The following is a 16092-nucleotide window of genomic DNA, read 5'->3' on the forward strand; positions in this document are numbered from 1 at the left end:
AACAAATATGCTATATTGCACTTTTGATGGGCCATTCTGTGTGATGTGGTATGTGTTTTTACATGCAGTCTGCCCTTGATGGACTGTGTAAGTATACCCTTGCTATGGTATGGTATGCTATTAAAAAATCCCCCCAAAGGCCTACATTACCACCCGTCAAAGCATAACAGGAAACATTGCTGAGACTTGCTGCGGAAAGAATCAATAGCAAACTGACCTTTGTCACAACCTACACGACATTTAGCATCTTACTTTAAGGTCATTGTGAGAGATCCTGGTTGTTCCTGCCCCATTTGATATTTTATTGTTGGCTTTGATGAGGAGTATTAAAACAGGTCATTCGCTTTATGTCCATCTCTGTCCCATCAGCACGCCGATGATGTTGGCTTCACTAAAACTCAAGCCAGAGGTCGACATCAGTGAATTAATTGTGGAGCGTGAGAGACGCTATTCCCCGACAACATATTGATCCTGGGGTGTTGAATATGCTAAACATTTGTCTGACAGAGGTGCTTTGAAAATCAGTGATACTACCTCCCCTGAATACCAGGAGTGAATCTGTAGGGGACTGTGGTAAATTATACTACTAATAAAGGATGCAGAACTGTGCACTGTAAAAAAAAAAAAATCGTAAAAAAACGGTAAAAAGTCTGGCAGCAAAGTTGCCAAACACTTACCGTCAAATGACAATAAAAAACCTTACATTATTTTACAGGAAAATTTTTTTTTAAATACAGAAATTTCCTGTAAATATTTTCTGTATTTTTACAGTCTAAATATTGTAGAATTAAAACAAATTCTTGTTATAAAACATTTCTAGAATGTTGCAAACAAATGTATAAATCTTTATCAAAACGAAGAAATATTGCAGAAATACCTTAAAATTACATAATTTAAATGAAAACTGCTGTTTTCATACGGTTTTCTTTGGTAAATTCACAAGATTATTCAATCCATCCACAAGAACTCCCTGTTAAAGTACAGATTTCTGGATGTAAAACACACAAAAATCATGTAAAATGACTTTAAAATACCATCCTTTAGGCGTTTGTTTTATGATTATCCAATCCTATTTACGGTAAATTCCTGTTTAATACTGTTTTTTTTACTGTACAAAAAAGAGAAGATAATGGGATAATACCTTCCAGAAACATTGCAATAATAGTCAGTACTTTATATAAACAATATTTGAGAGTATTTACAAGCAACTCTCCAATATATCTACATACTTTTACCATTAATGTATGTTGTTTACTTTAAATAAACATTCATTTATAGTTATAAAAGGCAACTCTCCAATATATCTACATACTTTTACCATTAATGTACGTTGTTTACTTTTAAACCTTTACACTAAACCTGCTTTCTGAAATGGACCCCAGATGTCATTCGGTACCTCCTTCAGCTGTATGTGGGTTTGTGAACTCCTTTGCTGCCTCCTTCTTAGCCTCTGCTCCCTCTTGCTCTGGGCTATCCTTTTCTCAGCCATCTGATGCACGAGTCTTCAACTTCACCCAGGCTATTCAGACCGTAAAGCAGGTTCTCAGGCTGGCTGTGGGAGAGCTGTCTGGTCTGTTGATCCTTGTCAAACTGAACACAGAATGAGAGACATGACATGGGTGAGAAAGATGTGGTAAGGTACAGATGATAACGTGTGATACTGTATGGTGAACATCTATTTACTTTAGCTTTCTTTCTCTCCTTGATCTTCTTATCTTGGTATCTTCCTTTCTTCCATCTTGCCTAAACAGGGATTAAAGAATTAGGGTGAGATTTGAAAATTACTGTAACAGTACTATACATAGATTTATTTGTGGAGGCTTCCCAGCATTGACCACCAGATTATTTATTTAGATTTACAGCAAAAATTAAACTTACATAAATACATATTTAATTACAGACTGAGTGCAATTGTCTGGAGGGAGAACACTTATAAATAGAGCAGGTAGCCTATATCTTATTTCTGAGTTTGTTCAATTCCCTGTCCATTTATTTTTATGTGGAAAGCGAGAATGGAAATATTCTCTCTGGAAAGACAGAATGATAATGTTAAGGTGGACACACTGAATCATGAGCGAAAATAACGATCACGTTCAAATTAAGATGTTGTGGTCCACAAAGCAGACTCTCCGTTTAATGTCATGTTGTAACTTGTTACACTTGTAAATCTTAAATGAACCAGGGGTAAATTGTTAATTACAACGTGTGGGTCACTGTTCATAAAGTAGAACCAACGTAAAGTTAGTCAGCTGAGATATCTTATTGAAAATTGAGGCATAACGTTAAACGGCGGTTTACCGGTTATAAACAGTGATGTTAACTATATAGCGTTAGGACTGAGCGTTATAAAGTTCCCTCAATTACTAGTATTAGTACCCAGCTAATCAAGCTGACCTACTAAACTGTCTACTACTAACCTTACGTTACTTAGCAAGTTAACATTACTAAGTTAACTGCCACCTGTCTTTGTCAGGTCCGTGTTTGCACGAGGAAATAGGAACTTAAGTTAAACATGGAACGTTGATGTTACTAAATAACGTTAGCGTTAGTCAACTGACAAATATAATAGCTAACTGTAGCTAGTTAACTGTTATATATTTAGCTAGCCAGCTAACATTATGATTGGTGCATGGTTCACATTCAAGGCTAAAGTTACATAAGGACAGTCTTAATGTAGGCACATAAACGGCAAATGCTAATGTTATCCCTGCTGACATTTTTAAAATTGTGAAATGTATGCAAGTGTTATCTTAACTCGTGTCCAGTTGATATCTCGTGAGGAAACTGCATGTAAATAAAAAGAAAAGTATTACTTTACCTTAAGTGAAAGCTGACTGTGAATCATCTTGGAAAAGTCCAGTGACTACTGCTTTTCGTTGGTTATTATCCACGCTGTCTCCGCGTCGAGACAAGTTTGACGTTAGCACAGCCCCCCATGAAGTCAAACAATATCATTGGTCAAGATCGTCTCTGCCCGGCATGATTCATCCAATGATTGTGCAACATTCAATTATTTGAATCTGCGCGCACTTTCTTGATATCTGAAGCACATAGACTAAAGAGACAATATCTGTTTACATTTCTGTTTTTTCAACCATTTTAAGGTCTTACATCGCTTCATGCCCAGATTATCAATGTTCACATTGATGCTAGAAGCCTTGGTTGAACTGTTGAGCCCTAGCATCCCTTCCCAGTCTTTCACACATTGCATGTATTGCTAAATTAAAAAAATATATATATATATACCACACCAATGTAAAGCTTTATTCATACTGTGTCCTCCCTGTCTTTATTCACCGTGTTCCACCATTTGTTCCCTTTGACCTGTAGAAATTGGGGAGAGGCAAAATGATTTGAGGGAGCAGTAGACTGCACAATGACCTTGCATTTTGTTGAACACTGTGACTCACTTTGGGTCTTAATATTAAGAGAAAATTGTTTTAACAACAATTCAATTCATAAGGAAAAGAACATGTATGCTACATATTCTATATGAAGTACACCAAATACATAAAAAAGAGGTCTGTCCCGCATGCATATTAGTTTCTGACTGTGGGGAATTGGGAAAAACAGTAAAAACTTCTCAAAATTTCTGAATTTTCATGACATTCACTGAGCCTTGCCTAAAACTGTTTGGAGCTTGTATTGGAAGACTCATTTTTAAAGTGGATTAACAGCCTTTTATGAAAAGCCTACTCCTTCAGTTTTGAAATGAAATCACAGATAATTTCTAAAATAAGCATAATGTTGCAGATGGCCATACTGTTTGTCGGTAGGCATGACTTTCATAAGAAGGGGCACACTTTCCTATCAACGCAGGGTTGAATTAAACTGTTTGGAATTAGTGGAACAAGTTAGGTTAGGTGGTGTGCAAGTTAGGCAAGCAGGTACATACTGTATTTGAGGTACTGGTGTGCATTAATATTGATTTTCTACCCCTTATAAAAGTGTAGCATAGCTGTGGCACAGGCAATCCATTTAACTTATTAATGTTACACCTAAATGAAACACACATTGCCCAATATGTGCATCAATGCCTGTGTAACCATTGCAAGTCAATGGAAATTGTAGTGTAATTTCAGAGGCAGGGGTGGTCAGATCACCGAGGTCTTGGTGAGGCATTTAAGGTACCGGACATGCGTAAAATTATACAGTGAATTCCAGTGAAATAATTTTTTTTTTTTACAGTGTGGTTGAGTTTTTAATCATGTGGTCCTTTGCTTTTGTCACCAGCAATTACCATGTTAAATAAGTCCTTGATTAAAATTCTTAATACCTTTATTATTGATGTTTGCTTTTGTACTGAACAGGTTTCAAAATGGCTTTACCAGCTAAGACATGTAATCTCCTCATAGGGAAGATGTGTGTGCATGCATTCTTCTGTTCTCGTATGTTTGTGTGTATGCACAAACTCTTATAGGATTACAAATTTCTGCCTTTTCTTTCTCTATAACTTTCTTTAGAAATCTTGTAATTAAGTGGTCTTTAATACTTAGTACTAATCTTGTTGAATTTACCAGTTAAGGCACCTTTTTTAAACATAAGTTCCTTCTCCTTAACTCATTTTTCCTCTAGTCCCCTATGTGGAAAGACTTTTGCTTCTGGTGACATCTGCTGGTGTTGAGTTTGGAGGAAACTCAGGGTGACTTGAGGTACGGGTTATCCCATTTTGCAAAAGTTTGGTCCCTGCCAAATCCCAGCTGGTTTGTACCCAACTTTCCATCCTGTCATACATAACATATCAAAGTGCCTTGAGCATCCAAAACAACATAAAACAAGTTTTGACAGTCAATATTTGAATTCCTTTCGGTTTTAGACAACCAGACTTGTATTTCAACAAACCAGACTGTTTTCACCAGCCCTGCAGGGTACATTGTCCATATTTGATGTTGAACTTTATCCCGTTGACCTGAGTGCCCGTGAGTCTTCAGTCTGTCATTAGTCTGAAGTCTGAGGGACAATGTTCCTCAGGTTCCAGCAGTGTGAAATGGAATGACTGTAAAACCTGTTTAATTATCTCTATTTCCATCCGAGGCACATCTCAGGACTTTTGTACTACTGCAGAGTGAGATGCCCCCACACTGTGCTGCCTTCTGTGATTCAGAAAACGTGTTTGATAACCAATCATACAGTAGCAATGCTGTGGGAGGGAGATATTTGGATGTTTCATTTTGATTCTTAGAATTAGAGTATCACAAAGGTTTATAGATATTTTTAAATTGTATTCATTAACTCCCCACTGTATTCATTAACTCCCCACTGTTTGCTTCAATGTCAAAGTTACTGTCAGAGTAATTGATTAGTAATGCTCATTATGACATCAAACAAACACCTTGTGGCAAATTACAATTGATTACTTATCACCTGTAAACTTTCCAGTACATTGTTGTGATTTATTTGAATGTATATATTATTAGATACAGTACATTTACTGTGATTAAAAAGGTGCTCTAGTCACTTAGCACAGATTAAAAAAAACTAATAGCTGATTAATAGTCGTCTCAGATGAGACAGGTACTTTCTGTCTTTAGGCAAGGCAAGGCAAGGCAGCTTTATTTGTATAGCACATTTCAGCAACAGGGCAATTCAAAGTGCTTTACATAAAAACGATAAAAATAAATAAATAAAATAAAATAATTAAAAACAGATAAAATACGAGAATAACAGTGCAGTATAAGAAATTAAACATTAAAGAGCAGTTAAAAACAGTTAAACCTGTAAAAGCAGATAAAATAGGAGATTTTAGGCTGCTAGTATGGGAAAATGTATAAGCCGTTGCTCTATACACGTAATCCAAGCGCAATCCTTTCCGTTCCCAGAACAGTAAACCCACGTCGCCCGTCACCTCTAGTCGTCAATTGATTGATTTTTTAGGGAGACCTGTAAAGACACCGTTACAGTAGTCAAGTCTACTGAAGATAAAAGCATGGACAAGTTATTCCAAATCCTGCTGAGACATAAGTCCTTTAACCCTTGATATATTCTTAAGGTGGTAATAGGCTGACTTTGTAATTGTCTTAAGTCCCTACTGTAGTACAGTATGGGTCAAATTACAGAAGCACTGGATCCTAACCCACACTTCTATCAAACTCCACATCCTCGGTTTTTCACACAGGCTTTCTGTCAAAGGTCTGTAGTGTCCAAGCCTAAACACAGGTCAGAGCTAATGAGAGAATAAACCTAGTAGCATTCAGCTAATTATGCTTTTCCTACAAACTGGGTCAGAATCAAAGGTCCATTGGAGGGAGGGTGCTAACCACCCGCATCAGAGTGGCCAGAGCACTTTCTCTAATAGGCCTTTGAGAGACCTCATTAGCTGCATACATTTGAACTCAGATCTGCAACACGTAGTAAACTTTAAATTTAAAGATACTCAACTTGAGAATGTACATGAAAATAAACGTTCAAAGAATTACAATCATGCACATATACTTAGAACCAAATTCTGAAGAAACACACATACATACACTTATATACAGTACAAGCCCTTGCCCTCCTGTTGGTAGAAATATTCTCGTGTACACTAAGATACAAATGCTAAAATAATGAAAATGTATAATACAACCAAATTAATAACTCATATTACTAAAGTGTAAATATTGTTAAAATACGTTTTTCATACGTGCTTTTATTTCTTTATCATCTTCTCTCCTATTTAATTATACATTGTGTGTTCCAGCTGCTACACAATAAAAACCAGCCATTCTTCCAACTAACATCATTGTCATGCAGCAGCTCTCAATTCATTCATATCATCCCCTCACATCTCTGAACCAAAGCCCCCTCACAAAGCCGTATACAAATCTGTGCCCTGGGAGAGAGCAAACTGTGGAATACCAAAGTGTGCCAGGTGCTGCGTTTAAAAAAGCAGGACTGCTTAAACAGAGATGCATTATTTAAAAGACAACTGAGAGGCATAAATAGAGTGAATGCATGACAAGGCCCTACAATCTGTAGCCCCTAATAGGCCCCCAGTGGTCTTGGTGTGGTCTTCTTGTGCAAGATCAGTCGACTCGGTCCCCCTCTGGCTCAGGACAGCATGCTGTTTGTCTTAGTTTAACCTTGAGCAGCTATTTTCCAGTCAAACCACGATAATTTAGCCCAGTCGGACTGCAATGTGAAATAATGAGCTGTGTTGAATGGCAATAAATGCTACTACAGCTACTGTATTGTGCACTGTTGGTCATGCCACATAGGAACTTTGATTGTTTTCTTTCAAGACGCCAAGTCAAAAAAATTCTAGATACATTGCTGTGCTGTGTCTGTGCTGATTGGATGGATTATTCCCTTTGATCGGACAAAAATGACTTCATTAACATTTACAGGACAGATTAAACTTTCGTCCAAACCGTTGTGCAGCATCCCCTGTAGGTCATTGCAGTACCTGAAATCTGACTATCATCACCACTGGCTCACCCTCACAATCACATCATTCATCAGTCATGTGACACAAACGCTACAGTACAAAGGTAGCTACGCCAAGCTGTGGGCACATGGCAGAAATTAATCACTCAGAGTCAGCCATGTGACGGGCCAACGCCCAACTAGCTGCTACAGAGAAAGATAACATAGGCCGAGTCACAGACGCTGTGAGTTAATATCCACTTGGGGCCATATCCATTCTGTACAGCAGCCTACAGAGAGCCAAATGAGCATCAAACACATGCTAAAAAAGACTCACAAGTAATATCTGATTATCTTTCTGTGTTGATCATTGACAACATCTGCAGTGCTGCAAATCAGCAAATAATCTTGTCTTACTGTAATCAGCCAGACTAATGCGTTTAATACAGTAGTTGATGAAGTCAGTGCGGCATTTTAGGCACTCCAAGGCTCTTCATATTGCACTTTACTCAGGTCTTATACCTCTCTGGGCTCGAGTAAGCAATCCTCACAGATTGCTGGAGTGCAGGTGTGCCACAGAGAATCACATCTCATTAAAATGTGCATTACCCCCTTCCTGTCTCCCTATCTCCGCTCCTACCCAACTCTGCTGTAACCATATGGACCCCATACCGACTCTCATTATACAGCATAAAGTGAATTCATTCCCACGAAGACAAGAAACGCCCAGAAGTGTTTACGTGTTCAGGGTGGCATGTTAATAATCAGATCTGGGGGTGTAAAAAGGCTGTTATGCTGACTCATTCAATCATGTCTTAGAAGGGAATGATATGGCTTATTTGAGATGTGAGAAGGGGTCTATTATCTGACACTGGAGCCACATACAATAACTAATATCAGGTTATCCTAGGATTAAAATGTTTACTGTATCTGTTACAATGTTTTCAGTGGGTGTTTTTATGGTGAAAATTCCAGCAAAATATCATCATTTAAAAAAAATGAATGCATTTTGTCTTCATTTAGACAAAGAACATTTGAATATAGACGAGACAACAAAACATCAGCCAATCACACATACACTGCAAAAAAGCAGCAGCAAATATAACTTTTCATACAACAACACAACATTCACTACACTTAGCGGGGCGATTGTGGCTCAGTGGTTGCCTGCCAATCGGAAGGTTGGTGGTTCGATCCCTGGCCCTGCAGTCCCATGTTAAAGTGTCCTTGGGCAAGACACTGAACCCCAAGTTGTTTGTACGGCAGCCTCAGCCACAGTGTATGAATCTGTGTGAATGGTGAATGGTTCCTGTACTATGTAAAATATAAATACAGTCCATTTACTTACAAACGAGGCCATGCCCACTTAGGAGACAGAAAGTGTATACCATTTCATACCATTGGCACAGCTTAAAAAAGGCTTTAGTTATAGATAATCTTTGGTTTACGGCTAACCAAGGTAGCCATTATACTATGTTAGCAGTCTGAGGCAAATGTGTCGCTAATACAACATTCTAACCAACCGGTAATTTACTGTTGGGCTGTTATTGTATGTATTTTTCTCTTTTTACTTTTCCTCTTGTAGACTTTGTTTCATCTTGGCATGATGGACAACTTAGCTAATTTTAACTAGTTAGTTGTAACTCTTGTTTCATCATTTTTCTGATTTGTAATCACTATCATTAAAGTGCCCATATTGTGAAAAAATCACTTTTTCTGGGATTTGGGGTGTTATTTTGTGTCTCTGGTGCTTCCACACACATACAAACTACAAAAAACATTCATGCTGTTTTGAGTGAGATACGGTTTCTGAATGTGTCCTGCCTTCAGTCTCCGGGTGAGCTGTTCAAAATCTGCACGGCTTTCTACGTCACTAGCCGAAACGAGCTGGCTAACCGCAACCGTTAGCATGCTAATGCTAGCATGCTACCTCGTTCTCAATGGCAAAGCACTGCTACAACACACACAAGTTCACCATAATCTACAAAAGAACTACTTACATGTGCACCCTTGTTTAGAATAAATCTCTCGGCTAATCCTGCCTTGTAACTGACCGAAGTTGGAGAAACAGCCTTTCTTTTACTGTCTATGGAAACAGCTAGCTAACATGATCCTTAACTAGCTACTGCGCATGTGCAACTACAAACAAAGATAGTACAGAAGAAGAGACGTCTCACTGTAGCTGAAACAGAGACCTGAACACAAGTGAAAAGAGGATCTGCAGCAGTGAGAGAGAGCTGCGCAGTACAACAAAAATATGATGTTTTTTGAAAATTAAACCATATAAAATTATTCTGGTACAACCTTAAAATACAATTATGAACCTGAAAATGAGCATACTATGGGAGCTTCAAATAAATGGTCTAATAAGGGTCCATCAGAGGACAGTAAGAAAATTTCTATGACCCTCCCCCAACAATTTATTGATACCTTCTGTACTGGGTTGCGTTTGGCAAATATATACAGATTCCCGTTGTTTTTTTTACAGCCATGATGTATGAGACTAAACCTCTGCATTCTCATCTGACACATCACACTCCTCTGTTATGGTGTGGTGGCCATTTCAGTAGATTTACTCACTAACATTGTTGTGGAAACACAATAAGCATGGGAACTAAATGCACACTTGCTGCATTACTGTATTACTTCAAATACTAAGTTACTCCTCTAGTAAACTAGTATTCACATGAAATAAAACAATAAAATATTGAGACCATTAAGCAAGGCACTCTGGGTAACATCCAACACACAAACTGGTTGCTATGAACTTGTCACTAGGCTTCATCCACTTCGCCGTTTAAACAAAGTGGAATAAACGTAAAAAAATCCCTAATGTTTTCACATTGACTCAAAATATATATTTAATACACTTAAAAAGTACATTTGAATACATGTTTTGAATGCATTTCCTCTGTATGTACAAATACATAAATATTTTTGATGTTTTTCATACATTTGCAATTTGTCAATTTTTGAGACATAATCCAAGCATTCAGTATTCTGAAGGAAAGAAGATACAGAAAACATGCATGTAAACTGTTTGAAGAGTCTGCAAAAAGCTTTTTAAAGTCACACATGCACAGACATGTACCACTTACTCCATCCCTCTTCCTTTAATCCATTAAATACTCTGAAGTTACATGTCCTGTGAGGCGGGGGTGTACCAAGGCACTCTCAGCCCCTAGTCATTAACCCCGTCTCCATCTGCTGACACAACAAAGTGAACGGCCACAAAATCAGATGACAAGTGATAGAAAGACATTAAGCAGGACCAACGGGGAGGGTGGTGGAAAAGATGTCTTAAGCTTTTCTTAAAAAGACAGCGCACAGCAGGCAGCTCATCAAGAAATTGGGGTGTCAGCTAGCTGGCAGGGTGCATTGACCTAACTGGGTTAGTTTGCCAGGCAGCTGTCATTGACATGTCAATCTTGCTCTCAGCCAATCAATCCTTGGCCGAAAGGGCAGCAGCTTTCAGAAAGAAGGGAAGAGAAGACCTATCACTTATTCTATAATATATATTTTGAATAATATTTATTTAAATGTGATAGGGAAGGCAGGAGAGAGTCTAGCACTAGGACCCAGGCAAAGGGGCAGAGTCTATAAATAGGGGAGGGAAGCTCACCTGGCTCTTTCTTGCTGCAGTCAGACACACCTGAGAGAGCAGCTGAGGCCAGCCTTTGTTTGGTGCTTGATTGGGTAGGCTTTATTTTTTAAATAAGTTTCCTTTAAAAAAAATATATGTTTAACAATCCAATGTTAGTAATGCATGTCTAGAACTAGCACCATAAATCATGTTTTAGCTCATTTTATTAAAGATAAGTTAAATAATTGTTAAACCTGTTATTTATTAGAATCTTCATAGTGGTGAGTGTCCAAAGCTTGGAGTGATTGTTTAAGCACATCAGCTAAAGCACAGGTATGCTCAAAGTGGTTTTAAACAAGATATTAGCCTTTTTTTTAATATAAATTTAACATGAAGATTTGAAAATATAGATTCCAGTCACCTGCCTGTCTTCAACTGGGGGAGGGGAATGTGCTTCTAAGTCAAGCAAGGTATGATATTTGTTACATTGGTCATGTTTTGTGAAATGTGTCTTTTAAAGTTTTCATTCTGTATCCTAATGTGTTTTTGTTTTCTTCTGTTTTAAATAGACGTAATTGGGAGAGCCAACCACTGTTTTTCCCACTTATGTTATGTATTCTGGCTGTATTGAAGAGGGGGAACTGAAGGGTGGAGTAACCATTTTGCATGGGTGTTTTGTGTAAGTTTGGGGCAACTTAGTGTGCTGTGTGCAGTTAAATGCAGTGTTGGGAGTATCAGCGTTTAAGTATAACGGCGTTACTAACGGCAAGCAACTCAAATCTTATGAAGCACCTCACATCAACACATGCTAACACGACACTGCTGCTGCTAACCCAACCCCAAGCCCAAATGCAGCTAGCGTGAGCTCCAGCGAAGGAGACGGAGCCACTCTGTTAAAACAAGCAACGCTTGATTTTTCTGTATATAGTGTTTTTATTCTTCAATCAGTTAATATAAACATCTTTGACGTTAAAGATGTTATAGAACGTAATAGCGTTATAGAACATAAAAATAACTTCAGTTACTTTGCTGAGTAACTAATTACTCTTACAATGTGGTAACTGAGTTACTAACTCAATTACTTTTTGGGAGAAGTAATTTGTTACTGTAACTAATTACTTTTTTTTAAAGTAAGATGACCAACACTGGTTAAATGTAGTGTTTAATGGGATTTGATTTAATTGTTGCCTCGGTTTGGTTATAACTTATTTTGGTGCTCAACTCTACACCAGTTTCCCTGGTAATGCAGTCTAGTTCTGAATCGTGTGTTTTTCTTTTTGTTTTGTTCTGATGTAATATAAATAAAATGTATATTTCTACACCTGGTATAGCAGCCTCTGGTCCCGGTTCATTCTGGCACTTGTGTATGAACTAGCGTTTGGGTTATATAAAAAATACATATTTAATTTATCTTCACTTTTAAAGTACATAGAATAACCTGAATTTAAGCTCCTGACCATTTAGCTCACCATAATTATCAACATATAAACTACTGTATATGAACTTCAAAACGGCTTTTGCCTGACCCGTAATCTCTACAATAAAAAGTGTTTCTCAGTCGGTACTCGCCTACCAAACCCTCTTGCTGTCTCTGAAGGTCAAGCGAGTGCTTGGAGAAAGTGTGTGTTGGTGCAGAGCAGGAGAACTGCTGTATGCATTCAGTGCCGGCTCTGTCTGGGTGACCATGAAGCTGCCTATCTCCCCCCATTGCTCCCTCTCCCCTCAGCCTGGGCATGTCAGCTTTCTGGGGCACAGCGGCCTGGCTCCCCAGGGAGAGGAGACAAAGTAGGAGAAGGGTGGGAGATGGGTAGGGCATAAATAAAATAACACTTGTGTTTCACCTTGGAGAGGCCGGTTGCCTGTTGTTGTTTACCTCTATGCAGATTTAAATCCAGAGAAGCTCATTAATATCCTTGGGAAATGTGACATCTTCCCTTGGGTTTACATGTCTTTAGCCCATGGATTGGTCATTTTATGGGAGTGCTGCATTGTGAGTGACAAGTTATCAACAACTAACAGTGAACTATGCTAGCAGGGAAGCTTGCTAATTAAATTTTCATGGCAAGCATACAGTACACAAAAAAAGGAGTCTTACATTAAACAGCAGTCTTAACAAATATGGTAACCAATCACAAAATGCTGAACCCTGCATATAGAAAGGTGGAGAAAACAAACAAGTTCGGAAGCACATAGGATGGCGGAGAGAATTTACACAAAAGGTGAAGTTTAGGGTGTGAGCCTGAGTTTATTAAAGAAATAGTTTAAAATGTTTAGCTTTTTAGCCGAGAGTTAGATAAGATATTACTGTAGATAGTTCAACATAGTTCCGGACCAGGGTCTTCAAGACATCATTCAGATTGCCACAGGCGACCCATCATACAAGCTACCTTCAACGGGAACTATCGTTACGAGAATGGAGGAACTGTACAATGTTGAAAAAGTGAGGCAGGTGGCAGAAGGTACTTTTATTGCACTTACTGGAGACCACTGGTCATGGTCGTCACAAGCAGGTGCACATGGTAAGCTGGCCCATATTGCAAAAAGGTACTTGGCTACACCTGCCTCAATAGTGCCACTGTTCTCTTTGGCAGGCAACATTCTGCAGAAGAAGAGGTCAGCGCTATCATCTGCAGAATGTGTAAATGAAGTAGTGGATAGGCTGCACAGACAATATTTGTTGTAAACTGACTGTTAATTGGGTTGACTGTTAGATATCGATGTAGGGAATATTATAATTGATTTAAGGATCATTATTTCCAATTGGTTTTAACAGAAAAATGCTTTTTTTTTTTTTTTAAATAAATTAAACTGGGAATACCGTGGCAAAGCACTGGGCTGGCTGGGTCACAAAAACAGATTTTGAAATATTCTTTCTAAACCAAGCCATGCAAGTTTAATGCTATGTGTTGCCCAGGGCTGCCATGTATAATTAAAGTGTTTCTGTGAACCCCACCCCCCTCCCCTCCCTGCAACGCCTAGTAAACACATAGGGAATTAGGTGGGAAAAGTGTTTTTTTTTAATCGCTTGCAAGAGATAAAAATAATATGGGAAATGTAATATAATAGTGTAGCCTTAATGAGATATGAAACTATACCTACAATGTATCAGGTAAACAATATACAGCATAACCTCCAGCTTCTATAGCAGTGCATACATACATACACAGGGACAGACACATTCAGAATGTGTATAGTAGTCTCCAAGAAGTTTCAAGAAGTCCACTCCTTTTAAAGAAGTTCCAGACCATGCATTATACTGTAGTAAGTATGTCAAAGTAGCAGTAATGACCTTGATGATTCTGCCACTCTGCAAAATCCAGATATGATGGGGCCATTCCAACATATCAATTATGAGAAGCGTTTGTTGAGGTAATGTGCTGCACGCAAGGCAATGGGCGGGGGTGGACGGGACCTGCTGCACTATTCATGTCACCATCTGCTTCCTTTCAGAAAGTCTTGTTCCACAGGCCTGTGGGCTCTGGAACCAGGCCGTGGGCTGCGTCCCTGGTCCAATTCCTCCAGCATTGCTTGTAGTCACTGCACAAACATGTGATTTAGACCATCCAGGTCTGCTGTCTTCACTGTTTTGGTCTCTTCTATACCACAATGTACAATACAAACAGCCAGGCAGAGCACCTGTGCAATTGGAATCTGCTGGAATGGGGAGAGAATGTAAGGGAGCAAACATAAGCAGCAGGGGACTTCCACAGCAATAACAGGGATCAATAAAGAAAGCACAAGGGCGACACCTGAAAGGGGTCCTCACATAAGATCACAAAGCCAACACATGAAATATAAATTCTGCTGAAATAGACAGGATTTCTTCTTGGAACAAATTTCCAAAGACCAAATGTGCTTTGTGTTTCCAATCTTTTCAATCTGTGTTAAACCCCGTATCTAAGGCACTTCTATTTGCAACATGACTCAGGAAGCCGCCCAATTTGTCTTTAACGTGATTAAGACCTGGCAATGGCCTAATTGAAAGCCTTAGTTTGCACTTCTCTGAGTGTGTTTGTAAAGTAAATCCGTGCTCTGGTTAAATGTAATATCCACAGTGAATATCTATGAGAGGGGGTTATGTATCCTGATGGAGGCATCTTATCAGTATGCAAATTGAACAGCTCATTTTGCTCATTATATTAAATGAGCCGCGACTGAATGAGTTTGTCTCAATTATCAATTTCACAGTTGTGCTCCGCACCCCTTTCACAAAATGGTATTTTAGATACATATTGGAGTATAATACACTGGGTATAAGATTCAAGGCTAAGTAGGGTTGGTCACACTCTGCATTTAGGATGCCTGGGGTACAGACACACACACATGCACACCACAGACTAAATATTGGCCACCCTGTGGGGTGTCAGCTATAAAAGATAACTTAGCAAGGCAATGATATCATTAAAGACTAAAGCAGAGAAATGTATGAGGACACAAAAGGCCAACCTTCACGTTGCTCTGTGTGCTGCTGTATAATCTGTTGGTGGGGGGTATGAATAAGCTCCCTGCAAGGACAGCAAAGGTGTTGGAAAAGGGTAACTGTGACAGACCAATGTACTAATGTATCAACATAATTTCATGCTATTTTTTATTCTCTTTCATAGGATTAAATTGTTAAGTGTGTGGTTTTTTTCCAATTCAGGTTCAGTTCAGTGTACTGAATGTGTAGGAATATGCTTATTACATACAATTTGCCGCATCATGTACAGATGATTATTGAACAATGTGACACATGAAAATATGCTTCTTGTGGTGTATTATTTCGTAATTATGCATGGAAACTAGTGATTACATCCTCATTCAATTAATTTCAGTTTCCCTTATGTAAATTATAATAATTGATTAAACTCTCTTTTTTAAGAGAGACCTGGCCAAAAGGGCAATATGAAAACATTATACATACAATACAAACAACATAAACAGGCTAAGACAATGCTCACATGCTATAAAAGAGTAGGAATAATATCCAGTCATGATGCAGGTATGAACAGGCCTATACTGTACAGTACAAGTTGGCCTACTAAACAGAGATGTGGAGTGACAGCTATAGGGTGAGAAGGCTGAAAGCTTGACAGGACTCGCCAGTGACCAGAAAATTGATGAAGATTCCTGTTAAGAGCTTGGCATCAATACCACTTTGCACTTTGTCAGAATGATTAGTTCAA

This window comes from Sander vitreus, chromosome 12 (assembly GCF_031162955.1).
Source record: "Sander vitreus isolate 19-12246 chromosome 12, sanVit1, whole genome shotgun sequence".
Taxonomy (NCBI): Eukaryota; Metazoa; Chordata; class Actinopteri; order Perciformes; family Percidae; genus Sander; species Sander vitreus.